Source organism: Macaca thibetana, chromosome 9, assembly GCF_024542745.1.
Source record: "Macaca thibetana thibetana isolate TM-01 chromosome 9, ASM2454274v1, whole genome shotgun sequence".
NCBI classification, from domain to species: Eukaryota; Metazoa; Chordata; class Mammalia; order Primates; family Cercopithecidae; genus Macaca; species Macaca thibetana.
Window position 1 is genome coordinate 42483413 of NC_065586.1, and position 26098 is coordinate 42509510.

Here is a 26098-nt window from a genome sequence, read left to right on the forward strand (position 1 = left end):
TGGAATTCACATTTGAAGTATTAAAGAGTGACATGCCTTTTGCTGCCTTTTTTGTCTATACAGAGGGACACTTAACGAAAGCAATGGTTATATCTGCCTAAAATTTGGCAAAGATAATAAATTAGATATTTCAAAAGTGGGTTATTTTAAGGCACTAAGATATGCCTCAAACAGGTCTAATTCATGGCAGGTATTTAACTGTATCATTTTGAGTGCACTTACAAATTTGTATCACAAGCCACAGAAAAGAAACACTGCATTTAAAAACTATAGGCCATATCCTTATGTTCTTTCATCTTTATTCTAGTAGACTATGCGAGGTATTTCCAACACACAACCTCAGAGGTTGAAGCCAAGAAGAGTGGCAGAATGGATTCAAGGTGTGCCAACAATGCTACCCAGTAGGAAGAAATTCCATAAAAACTAGGCCCCTAAGGAAAACAACAAAGTCTAAAGCTGGAAGTCTTGTCCAAATGCAAGTGCTTGGCTGAGAGAGAGCTGTCAGGCTGTAGACTGAAAGGCAGTGTATGCAATTTAGAATCCCCAGACTAACAGAGAGAGACCACAGCTGCGTGAGAGTGAGATGCTAATGTGGGGCAGGCAGGACTCAGCTCCAGACAGTGCATGCTATCGGGACTCCTTCCACGACTTGGGAAGACCTCAGTACAACCACTCTGGCAGGTATGTGAATTAGGTAAACAAGGTGTGATTACTGGGAAAAGGGCCTGGACTAATGTCTGGGCTTTCTGAAAGAGTTTGCATCTCACGGAAATTATGGAATAGCCACAGTATTCCCTTGGTAATAGAATACAAAAATACTGAAAACACTCAAAGTTAAGAAAAGGGAAAAGAGAAGATTTGTTAGGGTTCTTTTAGCATTTCACTTCTGAGAAACAGAAGTATGAGTCTAACTGCCTTTGGAGTTGAAAAACACCTTCAATCCATCAAGCACAGAAATAGTCTGCCTTTGGCTAGGTGTGGTGGCTCATGCCTATAATCTTCGGGAGGCCGAGGCAGGTGGATCACCTGAGGTCAGGAGTTCGTGTGACCAGCCTGTCCAACATGGTGAAACCCCATCTCTACTAAAAATGCAAAAATTAGCCAAGTGTTGGGGGGGGGGCGCCTGTAATCCCAGCTACTCAGGAGGCTGAGGAAAGAGAATTGCTTGAACCTGGGAAGTGGAAGTTGCAGTGACCCAAGATCATGCCATTGCACTCCAGCCTGGGTGACAAGAGCAAGACTCCATCTCAAAAAAAGAAGAAAGAAAGAAGAAAAGAAAAAGAAAAGAAATAGTCTACCTTCTCAAACTCCTACAAGAGCTCCTCAGTGCTTGCCCTGCAGAGAACAGTGTCTGATCCCTACAGATAAGGAAAGGGAAGGAGAGGTCAAGGCTCCAGCAGCCCAGAGTTCTCCCTGGGTATTCACCATACCATTAGAGAAGAAACCTATTTACTTTTCTGCCTCCCTCCTTGAAGGCTCAGTAATGAAGCCAAGATTAGAACTGGAGGCATGGATTCCAGCCACTTACCAAAAGATGTTCCATTTTCTCTTGCTATGTAACAAACTACCCAAAACTTTGTTGCTTGAACATCCATGATTTCGTATTTCTCGTAATTCCATGGATTGGCTAGGCAGCTCTTCTGCTGCCCTTACCTGACTTACATAGGCTGCTTCGCTGGGCTCAGCAGGGAAGGCAGGGCCTTCTCCATGTGGCCTTTTCTTCTAGGCTTTTTCACATTGTGGCAGCAGCATCCCAAGACAGTTCACCCACTACACATGGTGCCCCTGCTTACACTGTGTCCGCTGATGTCCCATTCAAGTCACATGATTGAGACCAAAGTCAAGAAGGGGGAAAAGAGACTCTACCACTTGATGGGTGCTGTGGTTTGGATGTGTCCCCCAAGTTCATGTATTGGAAACTTAATCCCCAATGCAACAGTGTTGACGGATGGGACTTGTAAGAGGTGATTAGGCCATGAGGGCTCTGCCCTCACTAATGGATTAATGTTGTTATTGAGGAAGTAGGTTAGTTATCATGGGAGTGGGTTCCTAATAGAACAATTAGTTCAGCCTCCTTCCCTTCTCTCCGTCCCATGAATGTGCTCTCTTGCCCATCTGCCTTCCACCATGGGATGATACAGCAAGAAAGCCCTCACCAGATGTGAGCCCCTCAACCTTGGACTTCCCAGGCTGCAGAAATGTGAGAACTAAATCTCTGTACTTTCTTAATTACCCCATCTCAGGTACTCTGTTACAGCAGCACAACGCGGACTAAGACAATGGGAGAAACAAGTGAAGTCACACTGCAAACAGGCAGAGCTGGGAGCGGTGCAGGTGGGGGGGGGATGGTGATTCATTAGGAACCATTTTGTAAAATTTACCACATATTGTTTTCCCTACTTTTCCCTCTGATAATAATAGTTTTTATCAGCAGAATTTTTTTTCAGGCGTTTTCATACCTATTATATATTCAAAGTTAATTATGATCTTTGTAATATGGGGGAAAAGGTGCTAAACTCTATTTCTACTATAGAACAACATTAATAAATAGATCCAAAAATATTCCCAAGGTTTAGAGACTAGAATTCCTTCTAGCAATCCATACTTCTTGAAGATCTTATGTTCCTTAACAAACACATGGATCTTGTGAAGCATCTTTAGTAGGTTGACAGAGGAAGAAACTGTGGCCAAAGTTTATAACAGAAAAATCGAAGGCCAATTATACTCCATTTGAAGTGCTTCCTGCAGAAAGAATTCTCAGCATGCCACTGTACAACGCAGCATATAAGGACAATGGCATACACTGCTCTGCACCAGCCAGCTTTCATCTCAGGCCGGAACAAGCATAGTCTCTACATACTGCAGTAAACCAGAAAAACCAGAACAGGATTTGCCTCAGTACTCACCTTATCCCCTGACCATCTGAGATATGTCTGCCCAGGTAGGACAAATCTTCTCAAGGACCCCCGTACATGCCATGGTCAACCTTACCCTTGTTCATTCTGTCCCACCTTCTTGGGATGTTCTTCCCTCTTTGCCTATCAGGCCCAAAATTCTCTGGCCTTCAGACCATACCTCAAAGCATCTCTTCTCTACAAGCAAAACACGTTCCCCTTTCCCTTCCTTACTACCCATAGCACTTACCCAATTTCTTTACAGGTGGACATTAATTATATAAAAACAGTCTTTCAATATAAGTGGTGGTTAATTTCACATGTCAACTTGACTAGGCCACAATATCCAGATATTTGGTCAAACATTACTCTGAATGTTTCTGTGAAGGCATTTTTTTAGATAAGATTAACATTTAAATTGGTAGACTTTTTTTTAAGGCAGGACAGGATTTATTCCCATTTTACAGACGAGGAAACACTCAGAGAGGACAAGTGATCCACCTGCTCTAGGTCTCAAGTCAATACATGACTCAGCTGAAATTTCCTCTCCTAGATGTATACACAATGGGAGTAATGCCAGACCTGCTTCTCAAAACAGATATGCACAAGAAAACTGTTTTAGTCTAATTCTTCTGACAACTGGAAAGTAAATATTCACCAGGCCCTGTGCACATAATATTACCATAAGTCAGAAGTCTGTTATTAGGAGCATAAAACCATGGTACCGATTGGGAGTGGGAAGATACACAGAAAGGATACCAAGAGTTTCTGTCAACTGCCCCTGGTCTGAGTTCAACATTTTTTTAAGAGACGCAATTTTTTTTTTTTAGGAGATGGGGTTTCACTATGTTGCCCAGGCTGGACTTGAACTCCTAGGCTCAAACGATCCTCTTGCCTCAGCCTCCCAAGTATCTGGGAATAGAGGTGCCTGTCACCACGCCCAGCTTCTAAATTGGTAGATTCTGAGTAAAACATCCTGCTATGTGGGTGGGCCTCAACCAATCAGTTGAAGGCCTTAATATAAAATGACTGACCTCCCCGAGAAGAGGGAATTCTGCCAGCAGACTGCCTTCAGTCTTCAATTCCAGAATCAACTCTTCCCTGAGCCTCCAGCCTGCCAGCCCACCCTACAGATTTTAGACTTGTCAGTCTCCACCATCATATGAATCAATTCCTTAAAACAAATCTCTCTCTCCCCCCATCTCTATCTATCTATCTATCTATATATACACAGGTATATCTGTACACACACACACAAACACACACACACACACAGACACACACGCCCTATTGGTTTTGTGTGTCTGTTTGGAGAACTCTGACACAATATATCAAACAGTTTAGATCATTCCTTGCAGGGTATAAAGCATGGCCTACTTAAAAGGCTATATACTCCCTGGACTGTTGCATATTTTTTAGCAATCCCTGCAGTCTTCTGTACCATCATGTTTCCTTAGTATTCCCTAAGGTGTTCCATACAGAGCAGGGGTGAAATATTCCAGGAACTTTAATTTGCGCTTCCTTATGACTAAACCTTGTATCCTTCCAGTTTCCTAACCTTTCTGCACCACTGACTGTGATATGTATATATACTAAAGAAGCTGGAAGAAAGAAAAGGAATACTGCTCCCATTTTCCCATGGTGAAATCCCAAAGGTGGTTAATGTCTATTAAAAACTAGTAGTTTTATTACTAACTGGCACACAGGTGGTAGAATGTTTAAAAACAAAAACAAAAACTACAAACTATTATTCACTTTATGATCCCGGAATCCATTCTTTTTCATTTTCTCCACCTAGAAAACACCTTTTAGTGAAAAAACTATAATAAAAGCCAAAAAAAGTTGTAGTCGATCATCAAAATAATAACCCGAGACCAAATTTAAAATAATATAAATGTAAATCAGGAAATGGTTTTTAAAGTCAGCTACCACGTCTTAAGAGATTTTCACTTTATTTTAAATCCCTTTGGGAAGACCTAGAAAATTTCATTCATTTATCCTAAGCAAACAAATGGACAAGCACGTATTTTCATAGTCTGACCCAAACAATGAATTGGTTCATCCATCATTTTCCAAGCATCTTCTAAGTGCCAGGCTCCTACTAGGAACTGGAAAATTTTAGAAGTGAACTGGTGCTATCGTTCCTCCCTTAAAATATATTAGTGAATGCCCAGAAAATAAAGAATGCTCATATTTATTAAGCTACTCTCTTACAATGTGCATATTTCTGCTACTACCAGTTGAGTTGTGTACACTATCAAAAACCTATTGTTTAATCTCCAAACCTGTCTATGTCAGTTGTACTCATTCTGCAATGGTATAATTGAATACTATATAAACTGATCACAAATGGACAAAAATGTGGTTACAAAAGTAAGAAGCTACTATTTCTATAAAACCTAAGTTGAATACTTTGGAAAGCATCCATACAGGCATATTACTTTCCTTAAAATTTTTTGACAAATTGAGTATATATAAAACAACTATAAAAGACTAGAAAACAATTCTAAAATACCAGAATTCTGGCCAGGTGCAGTGGCTCATACCTGTAATCCCACTGCTTTGGGAAGCTGAGGCAGAAGGATCACTTCAGGCCAGGAGTTTGAGACCAGTCTGAGCAACACAGCAAGACCCCATCTCTACAAAAAAAAATTTTAATTAAAAAAAAAAAGATAGAATTCTATGCTCCGATTGCTTCAAACGTTCCTGAAGTCTTAAACAGAGTGAAACTAGAAAACACAAAAGCTACTCTATAAATGTGGCTTTTAACAATAATACAGAACTGAGAGGACCCATAATACTCAAAGAAAGATTACTACCCTAGATTACAAGACTGGCCTTTCGCATCCTCCACTATTCCCAGAACAATCCATCAGTAGCAGTAACATTACACTTGAATACCTCCTGAAGTCAAGTTGTTTTATTTAAAACTGAAATATCCCTCTAAAAAACAACAACAAAATTAAGTATGTATGTACAAGGTATTCACTGCAGCACTGTTTCTAACAGCAAGACACTAAAGACAATCCAAATGTCCATTAATATGGGACTGACAATAAACTATGGTAAATTCACACAATGAAATAGAAAAAAGGCATAAAGAATGCCCCTATATACTTCTATGGAGTAATCAGCAGGAAATAATAGGAAGACAAAAAAGCAAGAAGAAAATTATATGTAGTGAGCTACCATTCACCTAAGATGGGATTAGGAGGCAGAAACTATATGTGTGTGCACATGCATGGATGTGCGCGCGCGCACACACACACACACTCTTGCTCATATGTTTTAAATGGAACGTAGGGAAGAAAAATAGAGGGAACCACAATCAGAGCTAGACTTTTCTGATTCTGCCTTGTTTTACACATTTAGCTCTGGAACCATGTACATGTTTTCCATAATTACTTGTTTAAAAAATAATTGAAAAACTATCATCTCTAAAATTCAAGAGCAACATGAAATGAACCTAAATATTTATTGAATTAGTGGTACAATCATACAAAAAGGAATTACTTCAAATGACTTAAAATAGTTTTACCAGACATCCCTAGAGGAACCTATCCTAAAAATGAAAAGAATTTGGGAAAGTGCTTTTAATTCTTAAACTATTTTCAGTAATCATATTGTTAGTAGTAACACTGATAAGTAATGGTATCAATATGATTTAGAACCAAAATTTTTAGCATGAGACAAATATAAAATTAAAGAAATTCAACAAAATCATCTATTCCTAAGTTTATACTGGAAAAATCAGTATGAAACTCATAAAATATTTTACCTTAAAAACAACGTATTTCCTAGCCCCATCCTCTGAAAAGGCCTAGAAATAACAACCAATCTGTAGTTTCCAGACTGTGGTCACTAAATACAATTTCCCTCTGAAAGGAACCAGAGCTGGTTGAAGAAAGGGATAATTCCAGATCTATGGCTGTTAATGTACAAGATGAACCTGGACATCTTGTCACACAAGAAAGCAAGAAGCCATCAGAGGCACTCATGCCAAAACGACCCAGGAGCTAATGTAAAGGCACTCCCGTTGGCCAAAGAAGGGACAATTTGGGCCAGGTGCAGTGGCACATGCCTGTAATCTCAGCTCTTTGGGAGGCCAAGGCAGGTGAATCACCTGAGGTCAGGAATTCGAGACCAGCCTGACCAAAATGGAGAAACCCCATCTCTAGTAAAAATACAAAATTAGGGCCCATGCCTGTAATCCCAGTACTCTGGAAGGCCAAGGTGGGTGGATTGTCTGAGGTCAGGCATTCAAGACCAGCCTGGCCAACGTGATGAAACCCTGTATCTATTAAAAATACAAAAATTAGCCAGGCGTGGTGGTGCGTGCCTGTTGTCCCAGCTACTTGGGAGGCTGAGGCAAGAGAATCGCTTCAACCCAGAGGTGGAGGCTGCAGTGAGCCGAGACTGCGCCACTGCATTCCAGCCTGGGCAACAGAGTAAGACTCTGTCTCAAAAAAAAAAAAAAAAAATACAAAATACAAAATTAGGTGGGCATGGTAGTGCATGCCTGTAATCCCAGCTACTCAGGAGGCTGAGGGAGGAGAATTGATTGAACCTGGGAGGTAGAGGTTGCAGTGAGCTGAGATCATGCCATTGCACTCCAGTCTGAGCAACAAGAGCGAAATTCGGTCTCAAAAAAAAACGGGACTATTTGATCATTAATAAGAACAACTGCGGCCTGCGGCTGGGTACACTGGTTTGTGCCTTATAGTCCCAGCTACCAGGGAGGGTAAGGAGAGAGGATCACTTGAGACCAGCCCGGGCAACATAGTGAGACTCTGTCATTAATTAATTTAATTAACTCATTAAAGAATAACTGCAATGAACTTAAGAAATCATCAAACATATTAAATTCACATGTTGGCAGGGCGTGATGACTCACACCTGTAATCTCAGTACTTTGGGAGGCCGAGGTGGGAAAATCTCTTGAGGCCAGAAGTGTAAGACCAGCCTAGAGGCAACATAGTGAAATTCCATCTCTCCTAAAATGATTTCTTTTTTAATTAGCTGTGTTTGGTGGTGCATGCCTGTGGTCCCAGCTACTTGGGAGGCTGAGGAAAGAGAATCACTTGAGCCCAGGAGGTTGAGGCTGCAATGAGCCATGATTACACCACTGCACTCCAGCATGAGGGACATTGCAAGACCCTGTCTCAAAAAAAAAAAAAAAAAAAAAGAAAAAGAAAAAGAAAAGAGCATCTGTTTATAATGATATTTTTTTAAATAAAGGAAAAAACACTGGCCATTTTTGGAAATGCTAGGGACCCTCCAAGAGTTATAAGTAAAGAGAAAGAGTCACTCATTTAACCTGACTTCCCTGTATAAGTTATACCTCTGGGTAACTGAATAGTTTGTAAAAAGAAACTTCTCTATAGTAGTATTCCAGCAAATAAATGAAAAAGGAATGATGCAACATCAAGAATTGCAACATCTTGCATGCCCATGATTAAATAATGGATCCAAGTGAAGAATAAGTGGTCACCACTGTTTCAAAGCAAAAAAGTCATTCCGCAAAATTCATATATAATAGTATGAGCAAGCACACAAGATAAACGACATGATTTTTTCAGTAAATAACATTTCAAGAACAAAGAAAATAAGGAGGCCGGGCGCGGTGGCTCAAGCCTGTAATCCCAGCACTTTGGGAGGCCGAGACGGGTGGATCACGAGGTCAGGAGATCAAGACCATCCTGGCTAACATGGTGAAACCCCGTCTCTACTAAAAAATACAAAAAACTAGCCAGGTGAGGTGGCGGGCGCCTGTAGTCCCAGTTACTCGGGAGACTGAGGCAGGAGAATGGCATGAACCCGGGAGGCGGAGCTTGCTGTGAGCTGAGATCCTGCCACTGCACTCCAGCCTGGGCGACAGAGCGAGACTCCGTCTCAAAAAAAAAGAAAAGAAAATAAGGAAAACCTATAGCTTAAAAGATATTAAAGAAAACCTATCAACTGAATGTAATGTGTAGATCTTGTTTAGATCCTGATGCAAAAAATCACAGTGCACACAAACACATACACAAAATTGTGAAATAACTCTGGGATGATAGTGGTATTGTGTGATTTGTTCTAAGAAAAACAGCCCTTATCTTTCACTGAAAGTACTAACATATTTACAGATAAAATGAAAAGAACAAGAATGTACCCTCAAAAATGGACTGGGAGAGGAATATAAAGAAACAAAAGAGGCTATGAGTGGATGCCAGCTAGTGACAGGCACAAGGCGATTCACTGTATTCCTCCTTTACTTCTGTGTATGTTTTAAATTCTCCATAATAAAAGTTTTGAAACTTTGATGTATGACTGTACGTCTGTATGCTTTAATAATAAAATGGTAATGGCATACAAAATTTTTCAGGATTTCCTGCTTTAAGTACAAATGGCTTCTCCAGTTCTTTCTGCAAGAAGCATCTGGGGGTCATGTCCCTTATTTCTCTGAATTATCAACTAAAAGCACAGGGCCTGCTACACAGGAAGTGCTCAATAAATGTTAAACGAATGAATTCTGTTTGCTATACTTCTCTACTCTGCTAAACTTTCCAAAACCCTAATCTATTGATCCAATTTGTAGTAAAGGATGAGTAAATAGAACCAAGTATTAAAAAGATAAAAAATCCAAAACCCTGTACTTAAGCTTTTAAGTCTATGTTCCATAAAAAAAATGCTTGTTTTTTCTTGTGGTAAAAAACACAAAACATAAAATTTATCAAATTAACTATCTGTAAGTGTACAGCATTCAACATTGTGAGACAGATATCCAGAATCTTTTTCATCTTGCAAAACTAAAACTATAACCATTAAACAACAAAAGGTGCTTATTCTTTTTTTTTCTGAGACTGAGTTTCACTCTTGATGCCTGGGCTAGAGTGCAATGGCACAATCTCAGCTCACTGCAACCTCCACCTCCCGGGTTCAAGCAATTCTCCTTGCTTCAGCCTCCCGAGTAGCTGAGATTACAGGTGTGTGCCACCACACCCAGTTAATTTTTCTATTTTTAGTAGAGATGGGGTTTCGCCATGTTGGCCAGGCTGGTCTTGAACTCCTGACCTCAGGTGATCCACCCGCGCCGGCCTCCCAAAGTGCTTGGATTACAGGTGTGAGACACCACGCCTGGCCCAAAAGGTGTTTATTCTTAATACTTCCTACCCACTGTCTACTCTATCCTACACAGACCTCTAGCTACCACAAGCATTCAAAGTATTATTTTCTGACAATATACATTGTGGATCACCAGCACAATAACATCAAATGGAAAACAACCAGTCCTTAAAGAAAATAGGAAAGGTCTGAAGTCTGACTGTAAACAGAAGACCATATGACCTCCTGTGCCGAGGAAAGGAAGACAGGGCTGGAATGTGGTTTCAGGGTCACTCTAAATGGAAGTGAGCAACCAAGACAGGAAGAGGCAGGCCCACAGCTAAGAGGAGGCTGCATGGGCTGCAGAATGACTCATTCCATGTCTGCATTTAACAAAGGCTTATCACTGCTTAGGCAGCCCCATAACAATGATGGAAAGGCCTCTGGTAAGCACATAGAATCAAATTAATAGGGGCCTTAGGTCAGGTACCTAGAGAAGCAATATGCAAATCTCGAATTCAACAGACTTTTAGTTAAATATGCTTATGCAGGTCTACAAAAAAAATGACTTGGCTATAAATTTGGTAGTAACTTAGTATATTATGTAAGAAATATCAGTGATCAGTATCAGTGACCAGTGATCACTGATATTTTTCAATGTGTTACTAGAGTTCTAATTATCTTACGAACTCTTAGTCAATCACTTCTTTTTCAAAAATCACTTTCATACATTATTCTTCAGAAGCATGACTCCCAGCCTGAGTCTGCACTGGGACAACTCCAGGAAAGACAGAGATTTTGTACATGACTGAGGATACTAGCAGGGTCAAGGCAGACAACGACCTGTTAACCAAAAGCACCTAGAAATCTCCAGGGGGGCAGGGATCTTGGGGAATGGACACTCATTCTACAGCAAGAGTCCAGGTTTAATCTAAAGAAAGCCACAGACCATGAGAACAGAGTAGTGGCTTGGAGGACAACATGGTATCTGTCATTCACACTATCCTACATAAAAGCAAGGGATGACAGAGTGGTATTGTGTGATTCATTCTAAGAAAAACAATCAAATTAAAGACATTCTCAACAGGCTCTGAAGAACAGTAAAACTTCAAGGAATCAGCAGCATGGAAAGCAGCAGCTGTTAGACACAGGACTGACAGCAGCATGGGTAATAAGGAACATCCTGATGGCCACAGCCATGACAGTTGCCCTATCAACACAATGACCTTTGCACTACAACAGTGGCTGCACTGCTCTCAGTTCTGCCTCCAGCACTAGCAGGCTGTGTGCACATACAAATACACATATGTATATCTATGTGTAACACCCAGCTACTAACGGTCAGACCGGAGAGCACGCGGAGAGAAAATGGGAGTAGAAGTACAAACGATCTTTCACCTTTTCAATATTAACTGATTTTTTTTATAATTATGTAGTACCACAAATCAAACTTCTATTTTGAATAAAATAGAACACATCGAGGCCTAAAGGGAAGAAATATGTAGTAAAATCAGAAAAATTTAATATAGAATTTATAATAAAGTTCCACTTGTGCTTTGACAATTCTTGCCTTTTAAACCGAGTAATATTCCAAGTAAATACATCTTTAAAAAAAGAAAAGGTATAGTTTAAAATGTAGTAATTTAGGCCAATTTCAATTATTCAGGAGGAATATGAATTTTAGGAAAGGAATGAATAACTTTAGCCCTGTCATCATCCAGAAATTAGAAGTCAGTAAACATACTGTAAATTTAACCTGCCTGTATGCTTTTCAACTCAGGGCTCTGGGTAAGAATGAATGCCATAACAAATGTGAAAATCACTTGTAAACTATACAGTGCTATGTATATAGATGACAGTTAAGTGTCTACCATCACAAATGTGCTATAATTTTTTGATCTGACTTTATAATACAGAACACAATATAATGAATTTTTAAGAAATATAATGGTCCCTAAGGCCCCTTTTTTTTTTTTTTTTTTTTTTTGAGATGGAGTCTCACTCTGTTGCCCAGGCTGGACGGCAGTGACACAATCTCGGCTCACTGCAACCTCTGCCTCCCAGGTTCAAGCGATTCTCCGGCCTCAGCCTCCTGAGTAGCTGAGATTATAGGCATGCGCCACCACGTCCAGCTAATTTTTGTATTTTTTAGTAGAGATGGGGTTTCATTGGCCGTTTCTTCTATTACTAACTCATACACATAAGAATTTGTTTTCATTTAATTGAAGATGCTCTTATGTATACTGATATTTCAATAAACATGAACATTAAATCTTTGAGATTAAAACCTCCATAAATATAACTGGAAACCTGCATTTCCTTCTTGGCTAGAAACCCATAAACAAAAAAAAATTCCAAGTGTGCATTAGACTCATAATGGTTTTCACACAAGAATGAATGGTATAAAAATTTTTAATTCACCAAACATCTTTCTGCAACTGGGTCATTCATTTTCTAAGTTAGAGGCCTTTTATTTTTATAACCTTTGTGGCTTCAAAAATAATTTTAAATACCTTAGAAGTATACACCCTAAGTATACATCACAGCACCCTTCCAAGGGAGGGGGCCTTGGCAGTGAGATTTGAACACAGAATCCTTCCTCCCCTCAACACAGAGACAGGCAGCTGCTCCAAGGATAGCCAATCTGTTGGCTGGGGAAGAGGCTAGTTAGGCAAGCTGGCAAATTAGGCACTAAAAGGGAGGTGAAGCTGAAAGAATACATGGAGTGAAGGAAGATCCTCAAATATTCACAAGCAAGGATGAGGTGAGAGGGAGCTGAGAACCAGAAAAACGAGATATGAAATAGAGAAAAAATAATGTGAACATGAGGAAGCCTTCTGGTTGTAGAAGACAGGTCAGAGTGGTAGGAACAATTGTAGAAAGATGCAAACTTTCTTGGAAGGCCAGGAGGTTTTACAAAAGCTTTGGAAAAGGATTTGGCTGAAGGCAGCCAGACTCTCTTATCCAGTACCTGAAAGCTTAGGTTAGACAACAAGGGGATGTAAATAAACTGATTCAGATAAGTTAGTTTACTTAGGCCTCAGAACCTGGCCTTTAATCATCCTCACACAGGACTGCTCTCTCCAGGGAGGGCGACCATGTTGATTACCCACAAGTGTGTTGACTCAAAGCCATTGTTATTAAATCTGCGCTGAATAAATGCCCGCAATGCCAGCCCGCCACAGCCGAGGCTGCTGACTTTTTACAGCACCCTTCTCGGGGTCTGTGAGCGGCCCAGTCCCCTAGCCCGCTCCCCTAGCCCGTTCTTTCACTGGATACCTGCGTGTGAGTGCATTTTTCATCCATCGTTCAGCCAGGGTCTGCGGGTCAGACCCAGCATCTGGCCTCGTAGAAAGAGTGTAGCAGACATGAAGAGAACAGCAGAAATGCAATGAGCAGTAAGTGCAGCTGTTCCCTAGAATTGTGTTGGATCCTGACAGCTATTCAGCTCCAGTTTCCTTGTAATCTGAAAATAAACGCTTTATTCTTAAAGAACACTGATGTGAGTTTCTGTTCCTTAAAATCAAAAAAGCCTCGTATAAGATACATACAAGGATAAGATATATTTAAATATGCAAGGGAAATTAGGCAAAGAGAAAAAGGAGTATGAAAAAGGTAACAGTCCCTTCCCAGTTCTTTATGATGAAACCATGTCATCTCCATACACAGGAAAAGAATTTCAGTTCTCTATGATGGCAAGGCACCTGTCTAGTGCATTCAAATATGGTAATAACAAAATATGTCAAAAAAGGAACGAAAATAAATCTGGAAAAATACGCTTACAATAAAAAGATTACCATATACATAGAGAAGTACATCTCTATGAGCCAGAGCAAGCAGAAAGAACAAATACCAGATACTGCCTTCACTACCATTTCAGATAATGTAATTATGAAACAGACTTTTTTTTTTTTTTTTTTTTTTTTTTTTTGAGACAGAGTCTGGCTCTGTCGGCCAGGATGGAATGCAGTGGCATGATCTCGGCTCACTGCAACCTCCGTCTCCTGGGCTCAAGCAATTCTTCTGCCTCAGCCTCCCAAGTAGCTGGGATTACAAGCGTGTGCCACCACGCTCGGCTAATTTTTGTATTTTTAGTAGAGACAGGGTTTCACCATGTTGGCCAGTCTGGTCTTGAACTCCTGACCTCAGGTAATCCACCCACCTCGGCCTCACAAAGTGCTGGCATTACAGGCATGAGTCACCACGCTCAGCCAAAACAAATTATTAAATAACAAATTATGTAAAGAACTTTTTAAATGAACAAACAACAAAGTACTAAGAACAGCCAGTTTGAAACAATAAAACATTGCTTTCACAAATTAAAAATCTAAGTATTAAAATGAAAACCAAATGAGTTAATTAAACAGCGTATTAGTCACAGCTAAAGACAGATTACCAAACTACATGCCAAATTGGAAGAAATTACCCAGAGTTAGGGAAATAAAAAATACTAAAGAGATTAAGGGATATTGAGAATAGACTGAGATGGACTCATACATGACTAACTTGAGTCCTAGTGGGAAACAATACAGAGAATAGAAGAGAAGCAATACATGAAGAGGTAAGGGCTGAGAATTTTCAAAAACAGATACAAGATTCAAATCTAGATTTAAGAAGCACAACGTACACCTACCAATATAAGCAAAAAGAAATCCACCCCTAGACTCATAGGCATTGTGGTAAATCGCAAAATAAAGCCAAAGAAAATATTTTAAAGCACAGAGAGCAAAGACAGACTACTACAATTAGCTCTGACTATAGAATTCTCACCAGTAACAAGCCAGCAGACAGTAGAATATTATCTTCGAACTATCAAGGAAACTTGTCAAGTGCCATCATATGCACAGCAAAACTATCCTTCAAGAACAAAGACGAAATCAAGATATTCCCAGCTAAATAACAGAGTTTATGACCAGCAGACGATCATCAAAGAAACCTCGTGCTTAGATAAGTTTATTTAAAAAAAAAAAAAAAAAAAAAAAAGAAAGAAACTTCAGGCCGGGCGCGGTGGCTCACGCCTGTAATCCCAGCACTTTGGGAGGCTGAGGCCAGTGGATCACGAGGTCAGGAGATCAAAACCATCCTGGCTAACACGGTGAAACCGCATCTCCACTAAAAATACAAAAAATCAGCCGGGCGTGGTGGCGGGCGCCTATAATCCCAGCTACTTGGGAGGCTGAGGCAGGAGAATGGCGTGAACCCAGGAGGCGGGGGTTGCAGTGAGCCGAGATCGTGCCACTGCACTCCAGCCTGGGGGACAGAGCAAGACAATGTCTCAAAAAAAAAAAAAAAAAAAAAGAAAGAAAGAAACTTCAAAAGAATATACCGTAGAAAAATGGAAAATGAGCTCAGAATGGAGATCTGAGATGTCAGATGAAATGACGTTCAAGTATTAAACACGTAAGTACCTGTCAGCAAACATTCCCTACGCTAAAAATAATAATAGTTTGCAACAGGATTTAAACAACAGTGGCCGGGCGCGGTGGCTCAAGCCTGTAATCCCAGCACTTTGGGAGGCCGAGACGGGCGGATCACGAGGTCAGGAGATCGAGACCATCCTGGCTAACATGGTGAAACCCCGTCTCTACTAAAAAAATACAAAAAAAAACTAGCTGGGCGAGGTGGCGGGCGCCTGTAGTCCCAGCTACTCGGGAGGCTGAGGCAGGAGAATGGCGTAAACCCGGGAGGCGGAGCTTGCAGTGAGCTGAGATCCGGCCACTGCACTCCAGCCTGGGTGACAGAGCAAGACTCCGTCTCAAAAAAAAAAAAAAAAAAAAAAAAAAAAACAACAGTGAGAAAATTAAAATCTCAAAAATTAGTGTTTAAGCTAAGGGCATGAGGAAGGGGAGGTCATTAAAGTACAGTTGACCTTTTGAACAATACGGGTTTGCACTGTGCAGGCTGACTTATACGTGGGCTTTTTTTTTTTTTAAACCAAACACAGATGAGGGATACAAAACCCACATATATACAGAAAGTCTCTCTCCCTCCCTCCCTTCCTCTCTCCTTCCCCTTCCTTCCAAGACAGAGTCTCACTCTGCCACCCAGGCTGGAATGCTGTGGCACCATCATAACTCACTGCAGCCTCGAACTCCTGGGCTCAAGCGATCCTACTGCCTCAGCTTCCCAAGTAGCTGGGTCTACAGGCCTGCACCACCATACCTGTCTAATTTTTTTATTTTTTGTTGAGACACTGTCTCACTTTGTTGTCCAGGCTCGTCTCGAGCTCCTGGCCTCAAGCAATCCTCCTGCCTCGGCCTCCCAAAGTGCTAGAATTACAGCTGTGAGCCACTGTGCCCAGCCCCGATTTTTCTTAAAGGCAGGTTCTGCTGGGTCAACAGCAGGATATGAATATATGCAGGCTGTAGTATACACGAGGGTCCTGGAACCAATGCTCTGCATATGTGAGAGATGATAAAGTCTTTGTCTTGGCAGGCAATTAAGATAAGGTTCATTCATCTTTGTTAATTTAACTCTATGATAATATCTCAAGAATAAACCACAAAAAGACTTCCAAACCAATACAGAGGAAAAATACCATAAGAAAAAAATCAAGTGAAAAAATCTTAATTATATTTTTAAAAAGAACAAAAAAGAAAAGGAGCACAGAAAGTGTAAACAGCCAGCACAAAGTAAAATGGCAAATATTCATTACAAATATATCAATAATCATAATCTATGTAAATGAATTAAACTTGCCAATTAAAAGACAAATAAGATTATTTTATAAAACATAAACTTCAGTTACATATTATTTACATAAGACATACCCAATGAATAGCACAAAAAGTTTAAAATGAGGACTAAAAAGGTTAAGTAAGCACCAGTCAAAAGTAAATAAGAATTACCATATCAGAATAAGGCTTATTTCAGCTGTTACCCACTGAAAGTAAGAGAAAGTTAACAACACATGGTCTTAATGAGGGAACAGGTATGAAATCTCAGCAAAGAAATAAAAAGTGGCCAGGCGTGGTGGCTCATGCCTGTAATCCCAGCACTTCAAGAGGCCATGGTGGGCCGATTGCCTGAGGTCAGGAGTTCGAAACCAGCCTGGCCAACATGGTGAAACGCTGTCTCTACTAAAAATACAAAAATCAGCCAGATGTGGTGGCAGGAACCTATAATCCCAACTACTCAGGAGGCTGAGCAGGAGAATCGCTTGAACCTGGGAGGCGGAAGCTGCAGTGAGCCGACTGTGCCACTGCACTCCAGCCTGGGCAACAGACTAAGACTCCATCTCAAAAAATTAAAAAAAAAAAACAAAAAAAGTATAAAATAGAAACAAATATAAATTCAAAATCAGAAAAGCTTGAAAAATTTTTTTTTTTTTTTTTTTTTTTTTTTTTTGAGACGGAGTCTCACGCTGTTGCCCAGGCTGGAGTGCAGTGGCGCGATCTCGGCTCACTGCAAGCTCCGCCTCCTGGGTTCACGCCATTCTCCTGCCTCAGCCTCCTGAGTAGCTAGGACTACAGGCGCCCGCCACCGGGCCCGGCTAATTTTTTTTTTTTTTTGTATTTTTAGTAGAGACGGGGTTTCACTGTGGTCTCGATCTCCTGACCTTGTGATCCGCCCGCCTCGGCCTCCCAAAGTGCTGGGATTACAGGCTTGAGCCACCGCGCCCGGCAAAAGCTTGAAAATTAAAACAAAAAATTCACTCTATGATCTTAACAGTAGATTGAATATGACACAGTCAATGAACTGGAAAACAAACCAGTAGGAATTATCCACACTGAAAAACAGAAAAAAAGACTGGAGAAAAATGAACAAACTCTCACAAACTTCTGAGATAATATCAATCATTATGACATGTATATAATCAGAAATGCAGGTGGAGGGGAAGAAAGTGAAACTTTAGCAGAGAAAATATCTGAAGATGCAATAACCAAAAACTTCCCAAATTTAACAAAAAATACTGACTTATAAATCCAAAAGACTCAGTGAACACTAAGTAGGATTAATACAAATAGAAATACACCTGAGCACACTGTAGATAAACTGCTGAAAACCAAAAAGAGAAAAATCTTGAAAGTAACTAAGAATAAACAACAATAACAACGACGACGATAACAGTAACACGACGGCCAACTGATTTTTTTTAATTGGAAAAACAAGTCAGGAAGTAATGTAACAACATCTATAATGCTCAAAGAGAACAATCAGCCCAGAACTCCACATGCAGCAAAAACATCCTTCGACAGTGAAGACAAAATAAAGACATGGTCTGATAAAAACTAAGGAAATTAATCCCCAGCAAATGATAACATAGAAAAATTAGGATCCACCAAAAAAAAAAAAAAAAATAGTACTGGAAGTGTTAAATGTGTGGATAAATGTAAAGAACTATCTTTCAATTTATTCTCTTAATTTCTTTAGAAGACACTCACTGGCTGTTGAAAGCAATAATAACACTGTATCATGGGGCTTATAATGTAGGTGTACATAAAATATATGACAGTAGGTTGTCACCTCTGTAATCCCAGCACTTTAGGAGGCCACGGGGGGTGAATCACTTGAGCCTAGGAGTTCAAGACTAGCCTGGGCAACATGGTGAAACCCCAACTCTACAAAAAGCACGAAAATTAACCAGGCATAGTGGCGCATGCCTGTAGTCCCAGTTACTTAGGAAGCTGAGGTGGGAGGATCGCTTGAACCTAGGAGGCGGAGGATACAGTATGCCAAGACTGTGACACTGCACTCCAGCCTGGGCGAGAGAGTAAGACCCTACATCATAAATACAAAAATAAATATAAATATATATGACAACAACAGCACAATGACTGGGTAGGGAATGGAACTGTGTTATTGCAATTCTTACATTTTATGAGAAGTGGTATGTTAATTCTAAGTAGGCAAGGGTAAGGATGCAACTGCAAAAAAAAAAAAAAAAGTCATTAAATGGAATACTAAAAAACATTCAATTAGCCCAAAAAGAAGTAGAAAAAGAGTAGCAGAAAAAAAAAAAAAGGACACCAGAAGACAAACAGTAAACTAGTAGATCTAAACCCAACTACAGTGAATTGTCATTATTCATAGTAGTTATACTCTATAAAATCATCATGAACACTGAGTTACCAAATATGGAACCACTGCTCTCGGGAAAATAGTACTAAGTCCCTGCAAGCCTCTGGTCCTGCTACCTTAGTCAACTGATCAATACCTAATCTTGTTTTGTATGTGTTTTTGTTTAAAACACTTCATTTAATATCTATTGTTAATTTACTTATATTAAACTCATGGCCAACAGCACTACAATTCTTGTCTGAGTGAAGCTTATCTAATACATGTATTTTCTCCATAGGCACATCACAGCCTCTTGCACTTGGGATCACTAGGTGGCACCTCAGCCCTACATTTGGGGTCATTTTAAACAGCAAAATCACCCCAATAGAAGTATAAAAATGTGGAAAATGTGGCACTGAACAGACTGGGAAAGAACCCTTTTAAAAATTTCTGTGGGTACACAGTAGGTGTATCTATTTATGAGGTACTTTAGATGTTTTGATACAGGTAAGCAATGTGAAATAAGTACATCATGGAGAATAAGGTATCCATACGCTCAAGAGTTTATCCTCTGAGTTATGAACAATCCAATTATACTCTAAGTTATTTTAAAATGTGCAATTATTATTGACTATAACCACGCTATTGTGCTATCAAATAGTAGGTCTTATTCATTCTTTTTTTTTGTACCCATTAACAATACTACCTTCCCTTCAGCCCCCCACTCCCCTTCCTAGCCTCTGGTAACCACCCTTCTACTCTCTACGTCCATGAGTTCAATTGTTTTGATTTTTAGATTCCACAAATAAGTGAGACCATGCAAGGCTTGTCTTTCTGTGCCTGGCTTATTTCACTTAACATAATGATCTCAAGTTCCATCCATATTGCTGCAAATGACTGGATCTCATTCTTTTTGACGGCTGAATAGTAAGTACTCCACTGTGTACCACATTTTCTTTATCCATTCATCTGCTGATGAACGCTTAGGTTGCTGGCAAATCTTAGCTATTGCAAAGTGCTGCAACAAAAATAGGAGTGCAAGTATCTCTTTGACATATTGATTTCTTTTATGGCGGGGAGGGGTGCATACCTAGCGGTGGGATTACTAGATCATATGATAGGTCAATTTTTAGTTTTTTGAGGAACCTCCAAAATGTTCTCCATAGTGGTTAATTTCCATTCATACCAACAGTGTATGAGGGTTTCCTTTCCTCCACATCCTCACCAGCATTTATTATTGCCTGTCTCTTGGATATGACATTTTAATCAGGTAAGATGATATCTCATTGTAGTTTTGATTTGCATTTCTCTGATGATCAATGTTGAGCACCTTTTCATATGTCTGTTTGCCACTTATACTTCTTTTGAGTAATGTCTATTAGAATCTTTTGCCCATTTTTAATTGGATTATTATTTTTTCCTGTAGAGTTAGTTGAACTCCTTATATACTCTGGTTATTAAGCCCTTGCCAGCTGGGTAGTTTGCAAGTATTTTCTCCCATTCTGTGTGTTGTCTCTTCCTTTTGTTGACTGTATCCTTCGCTGTGCAGAAGCAGCTTTTTAACTCGATGTGACCCCATTTGTTCATTTTTTCTTTGGTTGCCTACGCTTGTGGGATATTGCTCAAGGCATTTTTGCCCAGAACAATGTCCTGAAGATTTTCCCCAATGTTTCCTTGTAGTAGTTTCATAGTTTGAGGTCTTAGATTTAAGTCTTTAATCCATTATGATTTGATTTTTGTACACAGTAAGAGATAGGGGTCTAGTTTAATTCTTCTGCATATGGATATCCAGTTTTCCTAGCACAATTTATTGAAGAGACTGTCTTTTCCCCAGAGTATGTTCTTGGTACCTTTGTCAAAAATGAGCTCACTGTACATGTGTGGATTTATTTCTGCGTTCTTAGTTCTCTATTCTGTTCCATTGGTCTATGGGTCTGTTTTGATGCCAGTACCACGCTGTTTTGGTTACTGTATCTCCGTAGTATAATTTGAAGTCAGGTAATGTAATTCCTCCAGTCTTGTTCTTTTGCTTAGAACAGCTTTGGCAATTCTGGGTCTTTTGTTGTTCCACAAAAATTTTAGGATTTTTTTTTTCTGTGAAGAATGTCATTCATATTTTGGTAGGATTTGCATTTAATCTATAGACTGCTTTGAGTAGTATGGACACTTTAACAATACTGATTCTTCCAATCCATGAACATGTAATATTTTTCCATTTTTTGGGGTCCTCTTCAATTTCTTGCATCAGTGTTTTATAGTTTTCATTATAGAGAGCTTTCATTTATTTGGTCAATTCCTAGTTGTTTTATTTTATGTGTGGCTTCCAAACGGGATACTTTTTTATTTCTTTTTCACATTGTTCACTGGTGACAAACAGAAATGCTACTGATTTTGGTATGTTAATTTTGTATCCTGCAACTTCACTGAATTTACCAGTTCTAATAGTTTTCTTGTGGAGTCTTTTAGGTTTTTCCAAATACAAGATTGTATCATCTGTAAACAAGGATAATTTGACTTCTTCCTTTCCAATCTGGATACCCTTTATATCCTTCTCTTGTCTGACTGCTCTAGCTAGAACTTCTAGTACTGCGTTGAATAGCAGTGGTGACGGTGGGCATCCTTGTCATATTCCCAATCTTGGAGCAGGGGTGTCCAATTTTTGGTTTCCCTGGACCACACTGGAAGAATTGTCTTGAACCACACATAAAATATACTAACACTACGCCAGGTGTGGTGGCTCACACCTGTAATCTTAGCACTTTGGGAGGCTGAGGCAGGCAGATCACAAGGTCAAGAGATCGTGACCATCCTGGTCAACATGGTGAAACCCCATCTCTACTAAAAATACAAAAATTAGCTGGGTGTGGTGGCGTGCACCTATAATCCCAGCTATTCAGGAGGCTGAAGCAGGAGAATCACTTGAACCAGGGAGGCGGAGATTGTAGTGAGCTGAGATTGCACCACTGCACTCCAGCCTGGTGACAGAGCAAGACTGCATCTCAAAAAAAAAAAAAAAAAAAAAAAAAAATACACTAACACTAATGATAGCTGATGAGCTTTAAAAAAAATTGCAAAAAAAAAAAAATGTTTTAAAAAAGTTTACAAATTTGTATTGGACCATATGCGGCCCTTGAGCCACGGATTGGACAAACTTGCCTTAGAGGAAAGGCTTTCAGTTTTTCCCTATTCAGTATTATACTAGTTGTGAGTATGTCATATATGGCTTTAATTATGTTGAGGTATGTTCCTCCTATCCCCAGTTTTTTGAGGGTTTTTCAACATAAAGAGATGTTACATTTCATCAAATGTTTTTTCAGCACTAATTGAAATGATCACACGGTTTTTATCTCATTCTGTTGATATGATGTACCATACAAACTGATTTGCATATGCTGAAGCATCCTTGCATCCCAGGGATAAATCCCACTTGGTCATGTTGAATGATCTTTCTAATAATATATTGCTCAATTTAGTTTGCTAGTATTTCGCTGAGGATTTTTGTCTCAATATTCAGAGATATTGGCCTGCAGTTTTCTTTTCTTGATGTGTGGAAAAGGACCCTTGTTTTTCAAAGTATGAGAGCTGAAACAAGAAGGCAGAGTGTCACCTTATTTGACCTCAGTTGGGAAAAATATGTCAAGATAACTCAAATTTTTCGCTACTCTGTGCATGTCTGTGAATGACTACAGGAACACTGTAAGTATTGATTTAGGGGTTACAAATAAATTTTGCGATTTTCACATGTATGGAATCCTCAAGTAATGAGGATCAATTGTGTATCATTAAGGAGACTAAATAAATATTCCAATTAAAATGTACCGTTTTTTCAGATTGGGGAGAAGAAAAAAACAAGACCCAATTATGTCTACAAGAGATACCTTTTAAATATAAAGACACGGGTTAAAATAAAGAGGATGGAAAGATAAACCACACAGCACTAATAATAGAGTGAAAAGCACAACACTTTCCACAACTGACACAAGATAAAACTTTTAAAATCTAAACAGCCATATATCTATTAAGTAAGTTAAAATGGTTAGCCTACCCTTTTACAAAAAGAAAACTCAAAACTCAGATGGTTTCACTGGTGAAGTCTATCAGACACATGTGGAAGAAAATAAAGGAGTAAACAATTCCCAACTCATTTAGAAGGTTTGCATAAACCCATTACCAAAACATTTTTAATTATAAAAAAACTATAAAACATGACCATAGTTGATTAACACAGATGAAAACATCCTCAGCAAAACAATGGAAAGATCAAAATCAGTAACTTACAAAAATAATAATAATATATCATGATACTGCAGTATTTACTCCAGGAATATAAAATTTGGATTCACGTATAAAAGGCAATTTCATTTACCATAATACCAGAAGTGATGAAAGCATCTGACAAAGTTCCATATCCATTCTGGGTTAAAAAAAAAAAAAAATTTAGCACACCTACAAACAGAAAGAAATTTCCTCTATCATATAAACCTACAGCAAATAACATAATGAAATTCTGAGGACGTTCCCTCAAAGACTGGCAACATGGCAAAGATGGTGACAGAAATTGCACCAAGTCTATCCAACATTATAGCATACAGAAGATCCTATTAAATGTAATAAGCAAGGAAAAGAAATACTATGCATAAATATTTGAAAGGAAGTTATAAAACTTTCTTTTCAGAGGCTAATTGTTAACAAATAAATTCTTAAGAATTATGTCAGTCTAGCAAGATTCATCTAAGTAAGTTTGGCAAAGTTGCAGGATGGCAGGTCAATATACAGAACAATTGTATTTCTTTTTTTTTTTTTTTTTTTTGAGAAGGAGTCTCGCTCCACCCCCCAGGTTGGAGTGCAGTGACCAGATCTCAGCTCACTGCAAGCCCCGCCTCCCAGGTTCACGCCATTCTCCTGCCTCAGCCTCTCGAGTAACTGGGACTACAGGCGCCCGCCACCTCGCCCGGCTAGTTTTTTGTATTTTTTAGTAGAGACGGGGTTTCACCGTGTTAGCCAGGATGGTCTCGATCTCCTGACCTCGTGATTCGCCCGTCTTGGCCTCCCAAAGTGCTGGCATTATAGGCTTGAGCCACCGCGCCCAGCCGAACAATTGTATTTCTATCTTCCACCAACAAAATGAAATTTTAAAAACATTTCTTAATACCAAAAAGCAAATTACTTAAGAATAAACTTAACAAAAGACATGGAAGCCCCGTATACTGAAAACCACAAAACACTGCTGAAATTAAATACCTAAGTAAATGAAGATACATACCATGTTTGTAATTTGAAAATTTCAACACTGTCAAGATGTTGATTCTGCCCAAATCACAATTCCAACTACATTCCCACCAGGCACTTTTATAGAAATTAGGCTTTTGATTCTAAAATGTATATGAAAATTCAAAGGACCTAGAACAGCCAAACAATCTCGAAAAAGAACAAAGTTGAATGATTTAAACTATCTGACTTCAAGGCTTCTTACAGAGCTACAATAATCAAGAGAGTATTGTGCTGCCCTAAAGACAAACAAACAGATCAAGAGAACAGAATACAAAGTCCAGAAACAGACTCACACATATACAGTTAACTGATTTTCAGAGGAGGCATCAAGGCAATTCAACGGGGAATGAAAAGCCTTTTCAACAAACCATGCTAGATCAGTTGGATATCCAATACAGAAAAATGATGAACTTCAACCCCTATCTCAAACTATTGATAAAAAATAATTTGAGATTGATCATAGATCTAAACCTAAAGCCAAAACTATAAAACTTCTAGAAATAAATATAGCATATATTTGCACAGAGTGTGGGCAAGATGCAAGAAAAGCATTTGACAAAATTCAACCTAAGGAAGATGCAAGAAGTACCACTCCCTCATGGTGTTAAATTAATACGGATAGAATCAATATGAAATCATAGTTGCTAATATGTAAGTGTGTATACATAGGTGTTGCTAGGGTATGAATGTGTCCCCCGAAATTCTCATGTTGAAACTTAATCACGGTCTGGTATCCTGGCTCAAGCCTGTAATCCTAGCACTCTGGGAGGCCAAGGCAGAAGAACTGTTTGAGCTCAGGAACACAAAACTAGCCTGCATAACACAGTGAGGCTTCATCTCTACTAAAAATAAAAATAAAATTAAAAAAAAAAACTAGCCAGGCATGGTGGCATGCACCTTAAAGCGTCCCAGCTTAAAAGTCCCAGCTACGCAGGAAGCTAAGGCGGGAGGATCACTGGAGCTCAGGAGGTCAAGGTTGCAGTGAGCACTACTGCACTCCAGCCTGGGTGATAAAGTGAGACTCTGTCTCTAAACAAAAAGAGAAAAGAAAAACAAAGAAACTAAATTGCCAATGCTAATATTAAGACTCGAGGACTTCACGGAGGTGATTAAATCATGAGGGCACAGCCTTAATGAATGGGATTAGGGACCTCATAAAAGAGCCAGAGGGTGAAATAAGCCAGGCACAAAAAGACAAACATCACATGTTCTCACTTATTTGTGGAATCTAAAAATCAAAACAATTGAACTAATGAACATAGAGAGTAGAAAGATGGTTACTGGAGGCTGGGAAGGGTAATGGGGGGCTGTGGGGAAGGTGGGGATGGTTAATGGGCACAAAAAAAAAATAGAAAGGATGAATAAGACCTACTATTTGATAGAACAACAGAATGACTATAGTCAATAATAACATATATTTTAAAATGAGAGTGTAATTGGATTGCTTGTTACACAAAGGATAAATGCATGAGGGGATGGATACCCTATTCTCCACGATATGATTATTTCACATTGCATGCCTGTATCAAAACATCTCATGCACCTCATAAATATATACATACCTACTATGTGCCCACAAAAATTAAAAATTAAAAATATTATTTAAAAAAAGGGCTGGAGGGAGTTAGCTCCCTCTTTAGAGACCCTATCTCTAAAAAAATTGTTTAATAAAAAATTAAAACATGGATATACACATATGTATTTACACACACACAAACATATCCTAGCTGTGGCCACTGAGTAGGCCTAGAAATAATGACACACCAGTTGCAATAAGCACGTCATATATCCAGATCTTGATTTCCAAATACCATTCATTCCTCACTAATAGTAACAATGCTCCTCTAAGA

At 39.3% G+C, this 26098-nt stretch overlaps 1 protein-coding gene across 11 annotated transcripts in view; it reads right to left on the reverse strand.

Annotated features, from left to right (window-relative positions):
• The window catches only part of MARCHF8 (membrane associated ring-CH-type finger 8), a 143815-nt gene that overhangs the window by 100408 nt on the left and 17309 nt on the right, over window positions 1–26098 (reverse strand). For 5 of the 11 annotated variants that reach the window (XM_050805339.1, XM_050805337.1, XM_050805342.1 and 2 more), the window contains exon 2: window positions 5441–5533. The exons of the other annotated variants lie outside the window; for them this stretch is intronic. The gene's annotated coding sequence lies outside the window, so the exon portion shown is untranslated. The remainder of the gene's footprint in view (window positions 1–5440; window positions 5534–26098) is intronic. 11 annotated transcript variants of the gene reach the window in all.